This window comes from Myxine glutinosa, chromosome 14, assembly GCF_964187855.1.
Source record: "Myxine glutinosa chromosome 14, kmMyxGlut1.1, whole genome shotgun sequence".
Taxonomy (NCBI): domain Eukaryota; kingdom Metazoa; phylum Chordata; class Myxini; order Myxiniformes; family Myxinidae; genus Myxine; species Myxine glutinosa.
The window spans coordinates 56,382,334-56,398,505 of NC_136274.1; the positions used below are offsets into that span (position 1 = coordinate 56,382,334).

Sequence of the window (16,172 nt, forward strand, 5' to 3'; positions counted from 1 at the left end):
ACAAATCGGATAAATTGCTTATTTCCCATGCGAATTTGAAGACAACATTACACGTCGTCCAAATGTGCAGTTGGACTAGCGATGCATTTCTGCCTTTTCCTTCTCAATGTAGTTTTACATTATCTAATTGCTCATCTTGTCACGCAATTAACTGTAGATATGTGACTCAATCACTTGTTGCATCTTTGATAATTGTGATTTGCAAATGCATTTTTTTTCTTTGACGCCTCGTCGGATGTTGCACTTGTCTGTCAAAACTGCAGCATCTATGCAAAGAGAAAGATTGCTGAAGGCCGCAATGTTTGATTAGCTTTGTCATGTGACCAGTTCTCAAAACAACTGTACAAAAAGTTGAGCATTGCTTCCACAGTGGAAATTAATGGTGTTTTGGATTGTGACTTGTATACACGTTTTTCAACATATAGCAGCAGTTAGGAATGATTCCTTAACTTTGAGGATTTATTTATGATCCAGACATTCAAAATAAATATTCGTATTGTGGCAAACAGTTATGGAAGACCAACTAATCTCAGCATTGGGTGAGTTTCTACATTGAACAGTTTTCCTTGGCCTGAGTGATCTGCAAATAATAGTATTACTCATTTCCACTGCAATCTCTTCTTGTGTTGTAATAGCCTAAACATGGCCTCTTCTTGAATAAACCACACCACCCCCACTCATGAGGAAACCATGCCATCCCGCTCCTCTCGTGTGGAAAACATGCTGCCCTCCCCCTAGCAGCGAAGAATCTGTGCTGTACCCATTCATGATGAGACCACAACACCTCCCCTCACCCACAAGAGGCCAATCCTGTCCCTCGTCATGAGGCGACCACACTATAACGCCCCCTTGTGAGAAGACTGTGCCTTCCCCCTCCCCCCTCCCCTCATTCACAAGGAGACTACACTTCTCTCTCCCTGGCAAGGACACTGTTCTTCATTGCTCCTCACTAGATTGTGCCACCACCACCCTCGTGAGGAGACAGTGCTGCCTCCCTCTCTGAACAAGACTGCGCCACCTTCCCTCCCTCCCCCATTTGCAAGGAGACTGCGCCGTCCTCCCCTCGCACGGAGACTGCGCCGCCCTCCCCCTCACGTGGAGACTGCGCCGCCCTCCCCCTCACGCGGAGACTGCGCCGCCCTCCCCCTCGCGCGGAGACTGCGCCATCCTCTCCCTCACGCGGAGACTGCGCCGTCCTCCCCCTCACGCAGAGACTGCGCCGTCCTCCCTCTCACGCGGAGACTGCGCCGCCCTCCCCCTTGCATGGAGACTGCGCCGCCCTCCTCACGCGGAGACTGCGCCGCCCTCCTCCTCGCGCGGAGACTGCGCCGCCCCACTCCTTCTCCACTTCTCCGCTTCCCGCCCCCGATGAGTCGGGTCTGCACACTATCGTCCCCAAGATGCGACCATGCCAGAAAAATGCTTCTTTGGGATGCTTTGCCCATGTCATTCCAGTGGATGGAACAGTTCCTTGGCTGAATTATATCATCAGAATTCCCCATTCTGTCTTCATGCTCCATGCCTCTATAACACAAAGCCAAAATGGCAGATTCTTTGGTGGCACATGTTGGCTCTCTTTTGAAATTTAAGTGTTTCTCGCTCTTGAGGCAGAAGAGAGTACGTTGAATTGACTATAAGTTGAAGGAATCAATTTGTGTTCATCAGCATCCTTGTACAGTTTGTGTCCAAGGATTAGCATTGTTCTATGGAGCAATGTCGGTACAAGATGCGAAAGCTGAAATTTGCCTAAAAGCAAATGGACACAATACGAAAAGCAGGAAAGTGCCAACAAAAGAGCCTACATACTCCTTGGTCACAGACATGCAACGTTTCATCATGCATACATCGAGTTTCTCAATTGCATCGCCCCATACATAACCTATTAGGAGGTAGAAATGGTCAGGTGTGAGGCACTTGGATCTTTAACACCTTTCCATGCAATACTTAATGATGTGGACAGATATTATATTATAACATCTTAATCCCTACAAAATGCTTAACTTTCGATTGTGACCACATTCAGTTGATATTTCCACATGCCATTGCCTTGCTCAATACAAAGCTGACCGTGGCGGTTGCTTTTCTTCCTTTGTACGCACGAATTGGAGCAAAACCACCATTTTTGAATGAGTGAAGTAATCTTTATTTATTTTTAAAGAAAAAGCACCAGACTTGTTTTGAGTGAAACAAAACCGTTTTATCACATGTTGAGTAAAGCGAGTGAACTAACTCAGAGCTTCATGGCTTTGTTTGTTCACGACCTTCAATTTTAAGAGGTCACACTGTGATCCCTTTTCCCACGAGAAGTTCATCCAGTTTGTATGCTAGCTGACATACGGCTTGTATCGGAGAGAGTTCAGGATTGATTTCTGCAGGAGGTATTGATGTGCCGTTGGCATGGTGATCTATAGCAAAGGCATTGCGTGAGCCAGAGTAACCGGTGCAAGTCACCGAGCAGACGCTCCGGTAATTTACGTTGAATGCTTGCAGAACCAGGTGACCTTCTCTCCACACACACAGTGGTTAATCTCACGTAATCTTACTGTATTGGATTCATCATGAGTGTCATCATTATGTACCATTTCCTATGCAGTGCTGGTGCTGCCAAAGCAGTTACTATCCCAGATAACACAACATCGTTGGGCCAACGTTGGCCCAACGGTGTTATGTTAGCTGGGTATGCTACAATCCTTGATGGGTCACCACTTTGACTCAGGAAGTCAGGGCAGCAATTTGGAATTTGGCCAGGGTTCCGGAATATCGCTCGGCTACCTTTGGCGAAGGACAGCATGGGATCTTTAACATATACCGGCAGATGGGGCGCCCAGTTTTCTTGTCCATCCGAGGGACAGCACACGCATTGATGAATCGCCCTGCCTGCGCAACACTGGGATGTCAGGTTATAGCTGGGTCTGCATTTGAACCCTGACTAGACGGCTTAAAGGTGAGTGTGTATACCTTGCGGTGAAATTCGGCCATCCTGCCAGCTCCCTTAATGGATTTTACAGGAATAATCAATGATTTGTGTGCGTATTACATTTGGGCTTCATCAAGTCCCGTACCTCTGCTTCACTCCGAATGCACTCGGCCGCGGATCGAACGGCCGTTCATCGTAGGTTGTTGCAGTCCGCTCGATGAAGGGGTCAACCATCACAAATTAAAACCCGAGTCCGAGCTGAGTTTGCTTTCTGTTGTCGGAGCTTCCCTAGGTCTCCTAACGTCCGCATGGTGATTGAAAAGCTTCTTCAAGTCTGAACTTTCCATCGTCTTTGCTGGAAGCACTTTCTCGGACTTCCGGCCCTCCAGAGGGACGTGCAACGGCGTTGGCGTTTAATAATGTATTTTATTTGCACTACCAGGTGCATCGGCTCCACACCAAATCATAGGAGCGACTGCACTGATTACATAATGTTTGGAGAACCTGACAGTTGGGGATGTTGGGAAATGCACCTGTGAGATAAAATGGCAAATTCTGATTCTTTTTTGAACGGTGTTGCCATATTGTTTGAAAGTGACCCATCTTGCGTAACATGCTTCTCGTGCCACCATCTCGCATCATTATTTTATTTGAACGATCTGCTTGTCAGGCACAAATAGCTTGAATTTCATTTACTATCTGCTTAATCAAGTTCTTCCGAAGCCTTGGCAAGATCGTAGCGAAGTGAGAAAGGGAAAAATATTTGTCTCTGCTTCTGAGAAGTTACCCTCTTCATTATCCTACACAGTATTTGTTATCTCCACAATTGAGGAGAGGGGTGGGAGGGTGGGGGCAGCGAGGGCGACGATTAATTAATTAATCAATGAACAATTGCACATAAAGAGACCACCACAGGCCCATGTTTACACATAGAGGTAAATTTGCCTTGAAAGCACAGGGTCGGCCACAGTGGAAATGGGAAATCTATGCTGACGCATCTCTGATTTTTCTCTATTGAGTTTTTACAGGAAGGCCTCCTGATGCAACTGATATTAATGGACTCGCAAATCTAAAGAGTAGACAGTGTCGGAACCATTTTTCCTGTCTCGTAACTCCGTTTTCCCCATTCGTACCGTAATCCGTTCTGGCACTCAGTTGTGCAAAGAATGTGCAACAACCTTTCACGCAAAGTGCTTTCTGACGCGGGTTTTGTTGATGGTGAAATTTGGGTTTTGAAGCGCTGGCTTTTGCGTCATCACAATGACATTGAGGTCTCGTCTTGAATTGTCAGAGGAAGTCGGTTGTTGAAGAGCTCACGATGGCATGAAGGTGAAAAGTGGAGAAAGGCACTGCGGTGACCATGTTGAAATGGAACAAACAACATGGCTTCCAGCTTTCTTGTTGGTTGTAATTTCCTTTCACAGGTGTCGAAAGGTGGAACGGACTCTCCCAGGGCCTATAGTCTAATCTTGCATCTTACTATAATTCACCAAATGTCCGTCTGTCCATTCGAAGTTACCGCAAAAACGGGTCAACCGATCGCAACGATATTTTGGGTGGGTATTCCTGCGACCCCTGGGAGTAAATTAGGCTATATTGTTTTTCCAATTTTTCCAAGTTTTCCAATTTTCCAGTTTTGCCAAACACGATGGAATAATATTTACCGATATGAACAGTGATGTGGCTTTTATTGAAATTCTACAAATGATCAAATACTGTTTAGATTTTGATGACAATTATGAACCTGCCGCAAATCCGGAAGTGGACAGATGACAGCAATGCACGGGTTTGATAATATCCAAATACAACCGTCATTCAATCATAATGTTAAATCGTTAAATGTTAATTGTGTTAATCGTTTTGTTACATTATCAATTGATGATTGGAATTGAGTGAATACAATTACGATTTTCCATTCGTAATTGTGTTCACCCAACCGTACGGAACTTCACATCAACAACAACATGTATTTTAAGGTCATTTTCCCTGCTAGAGCGGGGGTTAGCCTTGCGGTCCCCATGACAATCTTCTCCATTTTGCCATATTTTCTGCATCTCTCCTTTTTTTTTTTTTTTTTTTTTTTTTGTATACTGAATCGAGGCTCGTGAAAGAGCTAACATTTACTTCACAAACAAATCAACCAGACAAACAAAACACACAAAAAGAGGGAGCGGAAAACAAGATGGGGAGAGAAGGGGAAGCACACAAACACAACATTTGAGAGCAGGGAGATGTGTGGAAGGGAGAGGGCTTGGGGGGATGAGGCGTGGGGAGGGGGGGGGGGTGGAGGGAGAAGTATAAAACACAAGGACACCAAGGACTTCCAGGACAGAAGTTGGTATTTCAAAAAAGTGGAATTGGGGTGAAATTAGCGGGGGTAGAAAAGATCAAGCTTTTGGATGGGGGAAGATAAGAGATGGTGGTGAACAGCAGTTTTAAAGACCTGGAGGGTGGAGTGGGATTGAAGAGAGTGAGGGAGTTTGTTCCAGAGGCGGGAGAAGAGAGGAATGAAGGAGTGAAGGTGAGCAGAGTGTCTTGATTTTGGCAGTTTGACCATAAGAGGGTTGCAGGCAGATCTTGTGCGACCTGTAGGAATATTTGCGGGACAGAGCCCAGAGAGAGCTGGGGGGGCAAGGCCAGAGAGGAGTCGGTAGAAGATGGAAAGACCACCAACCTGCCTGCGGTGAGTGAGTGAGAGGCCCTTGGAGTTAGCTTCATCGCGGGAGATTCCAATGATTCTGAATGCTTTGGTTTCAACAGCGTGAAGACGAGCTAGGTGTGAGGCAGGAGCACCAGCCCAGAGGGGAGAGCAGTATTCCATTGAGCTGCGGATGAAAGCCTTGTATGTGGTGAGGAGCTCAGGTGTGCCAAGGAAGGACTTTGCACGACGGAGGATGCCCAGTCGGCGACTGGCTTTGGAGGCCAGATTTGAAATGTGGTTTTCCCAGGAAAGATCATGGCAGATAGTGAGACCCAAAAGCTTGAGTGACAGAACTTCTTGGAGAGGATTATTCAGAAAGTGGATGGGAGGGTTGTCCAGTCGGTCTTTTCGGAGAGACATCGTAAGAGTGTGAGATTTGTCAGGATTGAAAGACATGTTCCACTTGTTTGCCCAGTCTGTGATTTTGTCCAGGTCTGCAGAGAGTGAGGAGGCAGCAGACTGCCGATCTGAGGGATGAAGAATGGAGCGACAGAGAGTAGAGTCATCAGCAAAGAGATACAGAGGATTTTCAAGAGAGTCAGAGAGATCATTGATGAAGACCAGAAAAAGCACAGGGCCCAGAACACTGCCTTGTGGAACTCCAGCCTGAACAGGAAGAGGAGATGAGAGAAACCCATTCAGGGCCACACGTTGACTACGACTAGAGAGGAAGCCCGCCAGCCATGCGTGGAGATTTCCATTGATACCAAAAGAGGAGAGTTTGGTGAGCAGAGCGGGGTGCCAGACCGTATCGAAGGCACGTGATATGTCAAGGGAGACTGCTCTAATTTCCTGTTTGGCATTGAGGACCTCCATCCATTGTTGAGAAAGCAGAAGCAGCATGTCCAGAGTAGAGTGTCCAGGTCTGAACCAAATTGATGATCAGAGATCAAGCCATTGGAGAAGAGGAAAGATTTCATATCTGAAGCAATGATGGATTCCATGACTTTGCTGATAATTGGGAGAAGGCTGATTGGTCTGTAGTTGCTGGGATCTGTTTTTGCACCTTTTTTGTGCAAAGCGGTGATGTTGGCAGATTTCCAAGCAGATGGAAGATGACCTTGAGCAAAGAGAGGGTGAAGAGTACAGAGAGAGGGAGTGAAAGAGCGGAAGAACAGGATTTTAGGACCCGTGGGCTGATGCCGTCAGGTCCAGTTGCAGAATCCGAGTCGAGGGTTGACAGAAACTTTTCCACCTTGTCAGGAGGAAAGGACACAGAGTCCAGGAGCAGCTGGGTATGACTGGGTACGGTGGGTACAGAGAGGGATGGGTTTGGGACAGAAGATTTAGAGGCAAACACAGAGTTGAGGCATTCAGCTTTTTCATGCGCGGAGTCAGCCCTCCTTGCTAACCCCCTTGCCCACATTTCTTCTTCCACCATCTTTAGCCAAGTCTTTCTCGGTCTTCCCTGTCCTCTACTTCCTTCTACATCCATTTCCATCACTCTTCTCAACCAGTCACTTTCATCCTTCCTCAACACATGACAAAACCATCTCAACCTGTTCCTCTTCACAGCATCAATCACAGGCTCTATTCCCATCATCTTTCGCAATTCATCATTTGTCTTCCTCTCTCTCAATGATACTCCGCACATCCACCGAACCATTCGCATTTCCAGCCTTCGTTGCTGCTTTTCATTCATGACCCATGTCTCGCTCCCATAAATCATAACACTTCTCACACATGCAGCATACACCTTTCCCTTCAGCTTCAACGACACTCCCCTCCTCATCAGCACGCCACTCAGTTCCCGAAACTTCTTCCATGCACATCTCACTCGAGCAACCGTTGCCGAGTCTGATCCACCTTCTCCATTCAGCATGTCTCCGAGGTAGCAAAATGTTTTCACACCTTCCAGCTTCATGCCGTCTCCAAGATCCAACTAAACATTTCCTCCATCTGCAGCTCCCTCTGTGCACACCTTACATTTGAATGTAGCTGCCACACTGGTTAATGACTCTCTCAGACCACCACATTTTTGATGAACCCTGTCAGCGCACATTGTACATTGAATGGAGTTCACTCCGACACCCTTCCTGCACACAGCACATGGTCACTTCCCAGTTCTTTCCACCTTACCACATGCTTTACCACTTGCCATCACCTTCGTCTTTCCGATATTCACCTTCAGACCTTTTGTCTCCATACATTCCTTCCACGTGTTCATCTTTTCCTGAATACCGCTCTCTGACCCTCTTCCGAATCAAAGCGTTCTCTGAACATTTTCGTACATGCCTCCTGCGCCTTTGCTACCTCTTTTTTTGCAGCCTTCTTGGCTGCCTTATAACTTTCATGCTCTGCCTTTTCTGCCCCCATACCCTTCGCCTTCTGCCACTCCTTGAACTTCTTCCTCTTCTCGTCAATCTTCTTTCCAACTTCATCATCCCACCACCATGTTTCCGAGTGCCTCGGTGGTCCTTTTGTCCATCCACATACCTCACCAACGGCTCCAAACAGACTATCTTTCATTGACATCCAACCACTTTCAAGCTCAACCACATCATCCTCGACCCTACTCAGCCTCTGTTTTAATGCCTCCCTTACTGTCACCTCTTTCAACCTCCACACCTTCATTCTCGGTTGGTACTTCACCCGCCGAGCGCTCCTCGCACCTTTCGCCCTTATGTCGCAGACAACCAAGTGGTGCTGTGAAACAGCCTCCTCCCCCGGGATCACCTTTGTGTCCCGGAGGTGCCCCCTATCTCGCCTACGCACCATCAGGTAGTCAACGGTTGTCGTCGACCCACCTGATGTGTATGTAACAAGCTTATTATCCCCTTTCTGGAACTGAGTATTACAAATCAACAAATCAGCTCCTTCAGCAAACTCCAAAATCCTTTCACCTTCTCCATTTCTCACACCATATCCGTAACCCCCATGAACTCCCTCAAAACCGTCCATGCTCCTTCCCACATGTCCATTTAGGTCTCCTCCTACCACAACAACTTCCTCATCTTTCACGTTTTCCATGCTTCTCTATCGCACACCAGAACTTGTCATTCTCTTCATCGCTCCGACCAACCTGCGGAGCATATCCCGAGATGACGTTCACCAAGAGCTTTCCAATCATCATTTTCACCATCATCAACCTATCACTCACTGTAGTCACACTCACCACACTGTCTACAAACTCCTCAGAAAACAGGACACCAACACCATTCATGCCCTCCGGGCACCCTTGCCACACAAACTTGTATTTCTGTCCCTGCCTACCCTTCACCGTTCACCATTCTCCACCATTAAACTTCACATCAGGAGTTAAATATTTGTTTATGTCACGAATGTTGTTAAAAGTTTATTTTTTATATTAATAATGTTTATTTGTGATTGGAGTTATGCTGTTTGGAAAGAAAAAAGAGATATCGAGTTCAAGTGAATGACGAAATGCCATTCGGTTTCTACTTTTTAAACGTGAATTCGCGGATTGCCATATGCAGATTCGCCATTGACTGGGTATGGAACAAACGTACCCGTTTGTTTGTCAACGGGTACCTTTTTCATGGAAGTCCTTCACGAACTTGCTGTCCATGTCTGACGTGTGACTGAAGGTGCTACAGGAATGTGGAATTTATTGGTTTCATGCTTTAGCATTCGCCGTTTCTGCATTGTCTGTTTGCTTCTGGCCTCTCACCCGTGCGTAGCATGGGTGCCTTACTAGTATAGCAAATTACAGCTCACAGATCTAAGTCTGAGTTGGACAGCAAAGTCACAGCACTGTCTGTTAGGTGGATTGCCCCGAATCTTTCAAATTTGCATCTGTGGCACTCATTCACAACGTAATGAATAGTCTTATCTGGGTGACCGCAGTCACATGCTGGGCTGTCTTTGAAATTCCGTTTGTGGAGTTGTGTGTTGTCTTTGCATAGAGAGCGCGGATTCTGTTGAGCGCAGGCCACTGTTTCGGGGGAGGTCGAAACCAATGGAGGCTCTTATGTCGGATCACTCGCCACTTCTTTTTTTTAGCAATGTTGTTGTTTGTCTGTTAAGGGCCTACAGTATCCACCTTTGATTCACTTGGATACCATGACAAAACATTTTAATATGAAGGAAGCACAGCAAAAGCAGGTTAGAATTTAAGTTCGTTATTGACGTTGTTGTTATTGTTGTTGTTTGATGGGAGTCAGGGTGCCCATCCACCTGTGCTTGTGACTATTTATCTGAGGATTTGCACATGACACATTGCTGTTCCTTTGCAGGGTTTTTGGCCTCTGGTTTTGAATTTGGTCGAGGTCCCAACACACAATGGCCTACTTGTACCATATAATCGTTAATGTCCACATGTCAGTGCCAGCAGATGTGACGGCAGGCTTGACTCTCTTTTCGAATCACCGTGTACTCATTGATGCAATGCCGCGTGTGCAAAGCTCCAGTCCGACAGTTTGTAGTTGAGCTGGGAATTAAATTCAGAAGAGAAAGTCCAAAAGTGAGTCAGCCACGCGTCGGCCATCTTGTCAGCCCCAGTAGAACCACAGTCATGTATTGTGGTGTTCTGGTAATAATTCGACATTGCATCTGCGTTTTGCAGTACTGCTCTGCTATAAACAGGCCATTTTCTGATGATCTGTCAAACCAGATGTGATGCAGTGGGAGCCCATGATGAGATTTGTCACACAAATGCCACATTGAGATTGTCACACAAATGTTCTATTATGAATTTGGGTAGAGTGATATATAGAGTCAGATAGATCTGTATAGGTAGGTATTCGACTGTCGCGATAAGGAATCTACCTGTAATTTCTATGTTTAGCCCGGTTTGTCGGTATAAGCTGTATTGCGTATTGGTGTCCCTGCCGCAAGGGGGGCGGGGCATGCTAACTAGTACAGGGATTAGGGGTAATGTTCCTTTGTTTGTCGTTCCCCCTGTCGTCAAACCTGTGTCCCTCATGGCAACGCATTCTCATATAGACACTTAGATAGGTCCTTAGTGCACACATTAAATAATTCCCTCCCCTTACAATGACTGACCGGAAAGACAAGCAGGCAGCGGCCGCGTACATCACCGGCGTGGGCGTCAGACATCGTGTGAGACAGGTTATCGCCACACTCAGGAGGACTGTTGGTTGGTCAATAGGAGGGACAGAGAACTGCCCCATGATTGGGGGGAAAAGAAGGACTTGTGGTTGGCCACGAGGATGGCATGACATGGAGGGCGCCAAGCCGCTCCTGAACAGCGGGTTGCTGATTGGGGGAAGAGCGCCTGTGACGTGGGAAGGCGCGAGAACATTCGAGAGGTCGAGAGACGAGGCTCTGATTAGGAATGCACCAGAATTGACGTCACACACGAGGTGACAAAAGGACTCACTGGACGACATTTTCTCTCTTCGCGCTGGACCCTTTCATGTTGGAGATCGCCATTCGCCCTCTTTTTGCCTCTGCTCTCTCCCCTCGTGCTTGAAGCTCACGCTCTACGCTGGACTCTTGCCTGGGTTGATTCACGCTCTTCCCTGCGTTCTTGACTGGTGGTCGTTGGTTCGTCATCTTCGTGGTGCTTGGAGCGGTGTTCGGGTGCTCGGAGCTTGGAGCGAGGCTCTGTGCCGTGAGGGAAAGGGACCTCGTATGCGACCAACGAGGAGCTTGGAGTGGGGCGTGCAGCTGAGCGGGTCGCTCGGGGCCTGGCGGAGTGCGCGGGCGAGGCGGACTGAAGTTTCTTCGCGCCTGCATCGGGGCCGGACGGGGCCGCGTTGGACGACGGACACACTACAGACAGATAAGCTCGCACCACATTTCACAAGTACACGACGATTTCTTTATTTAATTCATTCCTTTGTCTCGTTTCTGAAGTGAGGTGCGGGGACGTCCCAATTTAGAATTAGATTTTATCGTCGCGTTTCTTTGTATCTGGTACCGTAATAAATCTTTATTTTTGTACATTGAATTCGGGTTTCGTTCGAGTTGCTTTCCTCCAGGGTCGGAGTTGCCGTCGGATTACAGGTACGCGCTTCCGCTTCTTCCCCTTCATTCTTTCGCCCCGTGCTTTTATAGCCGAATCCGTATTTGATCGTCACCTTCATTAAAGCCGTTCGGTCGTCCGCGGTCCTACGGTGTTAACCCAAGGGATCGCGCCACAGTTCTCTAAAACCCATCGATTCCAGAGCTTTATATGAAATGCAGCAGCCTGAAGAGCAGCGGTGGCCAAGATGACTGTAGATGGCTTCTGAGGCACCAGTACGTGGAATTGTGTGTCATCCGATGCGTGCACATCCCATGGTGTTCCACTGAAGATTTATGACACAAGAACTCGTCAAGACTGTCCACGTCACGGTTCCTTGTTATGAAAGCACGGCAGGACACTCACGCCTGCCTGCATCATCACTGGGTTTGATAAGGAGACGAACGAGGGTTACGGGTGGTGGATTACCATCTCTGTGATGATGGAGGAATGTTTGAAACACAAGGTCACAAAAGTTTAAGCTAAACTTTCAGACAGCCTCTGTCATCGACAATGATAATGTTTTTATTTCATTTTATTGTATTTACATGCCAAAGTTGATATTGTATGTGCTCACAGCGTTTCAATTTCCAGGTGTAATTCAAAATGCCAGTTCATCGTCAAAACAAATGTATCCTGAAATTTAAATGGGGCCATCCAATTTAAAGCCGAGGCCATCTTTTTATGCCTGAATCTGCATGGAGGTGGTAATATGATAGGGTAGAGTGTGGGAGAGCACGCCATCTGTGTGTGTGTGTGTGTGTGTGTGTGTGTGTGTGTGTGTGTGTGTGTGTGTGTGTGTGTGTGTGTGTGTGTGTGTGTATATATATATATATATGTATAGTGAGAAAGGGAAAAACATTTGTCTCTGCCATGAAAAACATATATATATATCCAGACTTGGCATTTAATATGGAATATTTTTTTGTGGGGGTGAACTTACTTTTCAAGATGACTTAGAACCAAAAGTTCATTAGAATTATGTTGAAATTATTCTAGATTTTGTTAATGTGACCTTTAAAAGAAACAAAAACCACATTTGACATTTCGAAGTAAATAAATTGATCCTTGAAAGTGATGTAAACTGATATCGAACTCAATTCACGGACAGTACTGTGTTAAACTTCTGTACGTTTTTCAGAAGTATCTCTTTATTTTACACATGAGCCAAAAAATTTTTCAACAAAAACAAAAGTTAAATTATGACTGGGATTACGGACAGTAAAATTACAGTTCAGTACTTTGTGTAACCCCCACGAGCATTCAGGAGAGCACGTACACGTCGAGGCATGCTGTTCACGAGATTTGCCAAGGTTTGGACAGGAATCGCTTGCCATGCAGTTACAATAGCCTGCTGCAATTCACGCACAGAGGTCGGCTGCTGGTCCAAGTTGTTGATTTGACGCGTTAATTCTGCCCACAAGTTCTCTATCGGATTCATATAATAATAATAATAATAATTCATTTATTTTGTATAGCGCTTTTCCAGAAGCCCAAAGGCGCTTTGACAGAGTGGAAAACATAATGCATAACAATACATGAAAACAACAATTGCAAAAAGACAAGAATCAAGAAAACAAACAGCAGCGATATACGGCATATATATAAGACAAGAATCAAAAAGACAAGACAAGAATCAATAGGGAAATATTTAAAGCAAAAGGAGGGAGAAGGAGAAGAGATAGTCAGGGGTTAAATGCTGTGGGTTGAATGTTGAATGCAGCGTTGAACAGGTGGGTCTTTAGTGATGTTTTGAATGTGGTGAGTGAGGAGGAGTCTCTGATGGTGTGAGGTAGTGAGTTCCAGAGGGTGGGAGCAGCGATGGAGAAGGCCCTGTCCCCCCAGGATCTGAATTTGGTCCGGATGGAGGGGGTCAGGAGGTTGGTACCAGCAGAGCGGAGGTTGCGGGTGGGAGTGTGTCTGGAGAGGAGGTCAGCCAGGTAGGATGGGGCCAGGTTATGGAGGGCTTTGTATGTCAGGAGGAGGATTTTGTACTGGATTCTCTGGGGGATGGGGAGCCAGTGAAGCTTGTAAAGGACGGGGGTGATGTGGTCACGGGTCCGGGAATGAGTGAGTAGACGGGCAGCGGAGTTCTGAATGTATTGGAGTTCATTGGTGATTTTTGAGGGTGAACCATAGAGGAGGCTATTGCAGTAGTCCAGACGGGAGGTGATGAAGGCGTGGATGAGGGTTTCTGCAGCCGTGGAGGAGAGGGATGAGCGGAGACGGGCAATGTTTTTCAGGTGAAAGAAGGCTGACTTTGTGATCTGTTTAGTGTATTTGTCGAAGGAAAGGGTTTGGTCAAAGATGACGCCAAGATTCCGGATGTGAGGGGAGGTGGATACTGGGATACCGTCGATGTTGAGGGCAAAGTTATGGGTGGATTTTGTGAGCGTTTTTGGGCCAATGATGATTATTTCAGATTTATCACAGTTAAGCTTGAGGAAGTTGATTTGAAGCCAGGATTTTATTTCAGTGATGCAGTTTGTCAGGATAGAGTGGGTGTCGGTGGAGACGGACTTGGTGGAGATGAAAAGCTGGATGTCATCGGCGAAGCAGTGGAATTGGAGACCATGACGGCGGATTAAGTGACCGAGCGGGGACAGGTAAAGGATGAAGAGGAGGGGGCCAAGAACTGAACCTTGGGGGACACCTTGGGGGAGGGGAGCAGTGGGGGATTTGCAGTTATTGATGGAGATGAACTGGCATCTGTCAGAGAGGTATGATTTAATCCAAGAGAGGGCAGTGCCGGTGACGTTAAAGGTGGATTCAAGTCGGGTGAGGAGGATAGTGTGATCGATGGTGTCAAAGGCAGCGCTGAGGTCGAGGAGGACGAGAATGTTGAGGTTGCCAGCGTCAGAGGAGAGGAGAAGGTCGTTGGTGATTTTGAGGAGAGCAGTTTCAGTACTGTGGTTGGAGCGGAATCCGGATTGGAATGTTTCATACAAGTTATTGGCAGAGAGATGATGTTTGAGTTGAGTGGCTACAGCGCGTTCCAAAACTTTTGACAGAAAGGGTAGGTTGGAGATGGGTCTGAAGTTGTTTAGGGTGTCAGGGTTTAGACCAGGTTTTTTTAGAATGGGGGTAACAGCAGCAATTTTGAGGGAAGGTGGGACGATGCCTGTAGACAGGGAGGAGTTTATTGTTGCAATGATAAGTGGAGAGAGAGCAGGGAGGGAGGCTTTGACAAAGCTGGAGGGGATGGGGTCAAGAGTGCAGGTGGCAGTTTTCATTCCTATGAGGAGTTCAGAGAGGTCAGTAGGAGAGATTGGGGAGAACCGAGACAGGGGATGGCAGGACAAGGGGGGGCAGGTGGTTGGAGGGGGAGCGGGTGCGGCGGTGGTCAAGCTGTTGTAGATGTTGTCAATTTTGCGTTGGAAGAAAGAGAGGAAGGAGATGCAGTTGTCTACTGTGAATGACTGGGTGGTGGTGTTCAGGGGGCGGAGGAGTTTGTTTATTGTCGAGAAGAGTGCTTTTGGGTTTCCGGAGCCAGAGTGGATAATTTGAGAGTAGTAGGCAGAGCGGGCGCGGGAGAAGGCATCTTTGTAGTGTTGTATGTGGTCCTTGTAGGCTTGGGAGTGAACTGTGAGACCCGTTTTATTGCGGAGTCTTTCAAGTTGGCGAGCACGAGTTTTCATCAGGTGGAGTTCAGGGGTAAACCAGGGAGCAGAATGGGTGAAAGAAACTGTTTTGGTTTTTACAGGCGCAAGCTGGTCAAGGCAGGAGGAGAGAGTGTGGTTGTAGTAGTCAGTGAGGTCGGAAGGGGTGTGGAGGTCAATGAAGGGAGAAGTGGACATTTTTTCAGAGAGGGTGGATGAGAATGAGGTAGGTGAAAGAGCGTTTAGCTTACGGAAGTTGATTGTGCGATAATGCCTTGGTGTTGGGGCGGGGATGTTGATGGTCAGAGTGATGGCTAAGTGGTCAGAGAGGGTGAGGTCGGAGCCATAGAGATGGTGCAAATTTAATCCAGTGGAGCAGACAAGGTCCAAAATGTGACCACGGATATGGGTAGGAAAGTCGACATGTTGAGTGAGGTTAAAGCAGGTGAGTAAATCAGTGAAGTCAGTGGTTATTGTGGAGTCAGTGGAGTCCATGTGGATATTGAAATCACCAAGGAGGAGGATTGAGGGGGAGAGGGAACATAGCTGGGTCAGAAAGTAGGAGAAGTCAGACAGGAATGATGGGTGTGGTTTGGGAGGGCGGTAGACGACAGCCATGACTGACTGCGTGTGACCAGAGAGTTTTAAAGCCAGGTGTTCAAATGATGGAGCAGATGAGATGGAGATGAGGTTGGTCTTGATGTCTTGACGGTGGATAACGGCAATTCCACCACCTCGGCCCTCCGAGCGTGGTTTATTGACGTAGGAATATCCATTGGGTGTGGTGAGGTTGAGTGTGTAGTAGTCCAGAGGTTGTTGCCAGGTTTCGGTGAGACAGAGAAAGTCCAGTTTGTTATCCAGGATGTATTCGTTCAGGATGAGGCATTTATTGTTGAGGGACCGGGTGTTGAACAGGGTGAGCTTGATGTTGTTTTGAACAGCAGGGATGAATTCAGGTGATTTAGCCAGGGTTCGTAGGCAAGAGGTGCGATCGTGTGGGTTGCTGTGACCAGGTGCGCTGGGACG

At 47.2% G+C, this 16,172-nt stretch overlaps 1 protein-coding gene across 4 annotated transcripts in view; it reads left to right on the forward strand.

Moving 5' to 3' along the window:
* Positions 1-16,172, forward strand: part of HACE1 (HECT domain and ankyrin repeat containing E3 ubiquitin protein ligase 1) — a 612,560-nt gene that overhangs the window by 33,021 nt on the left and 563,367 nt on the right. The gene's annotated exons all lie outside the window — the stretch shown is intronic.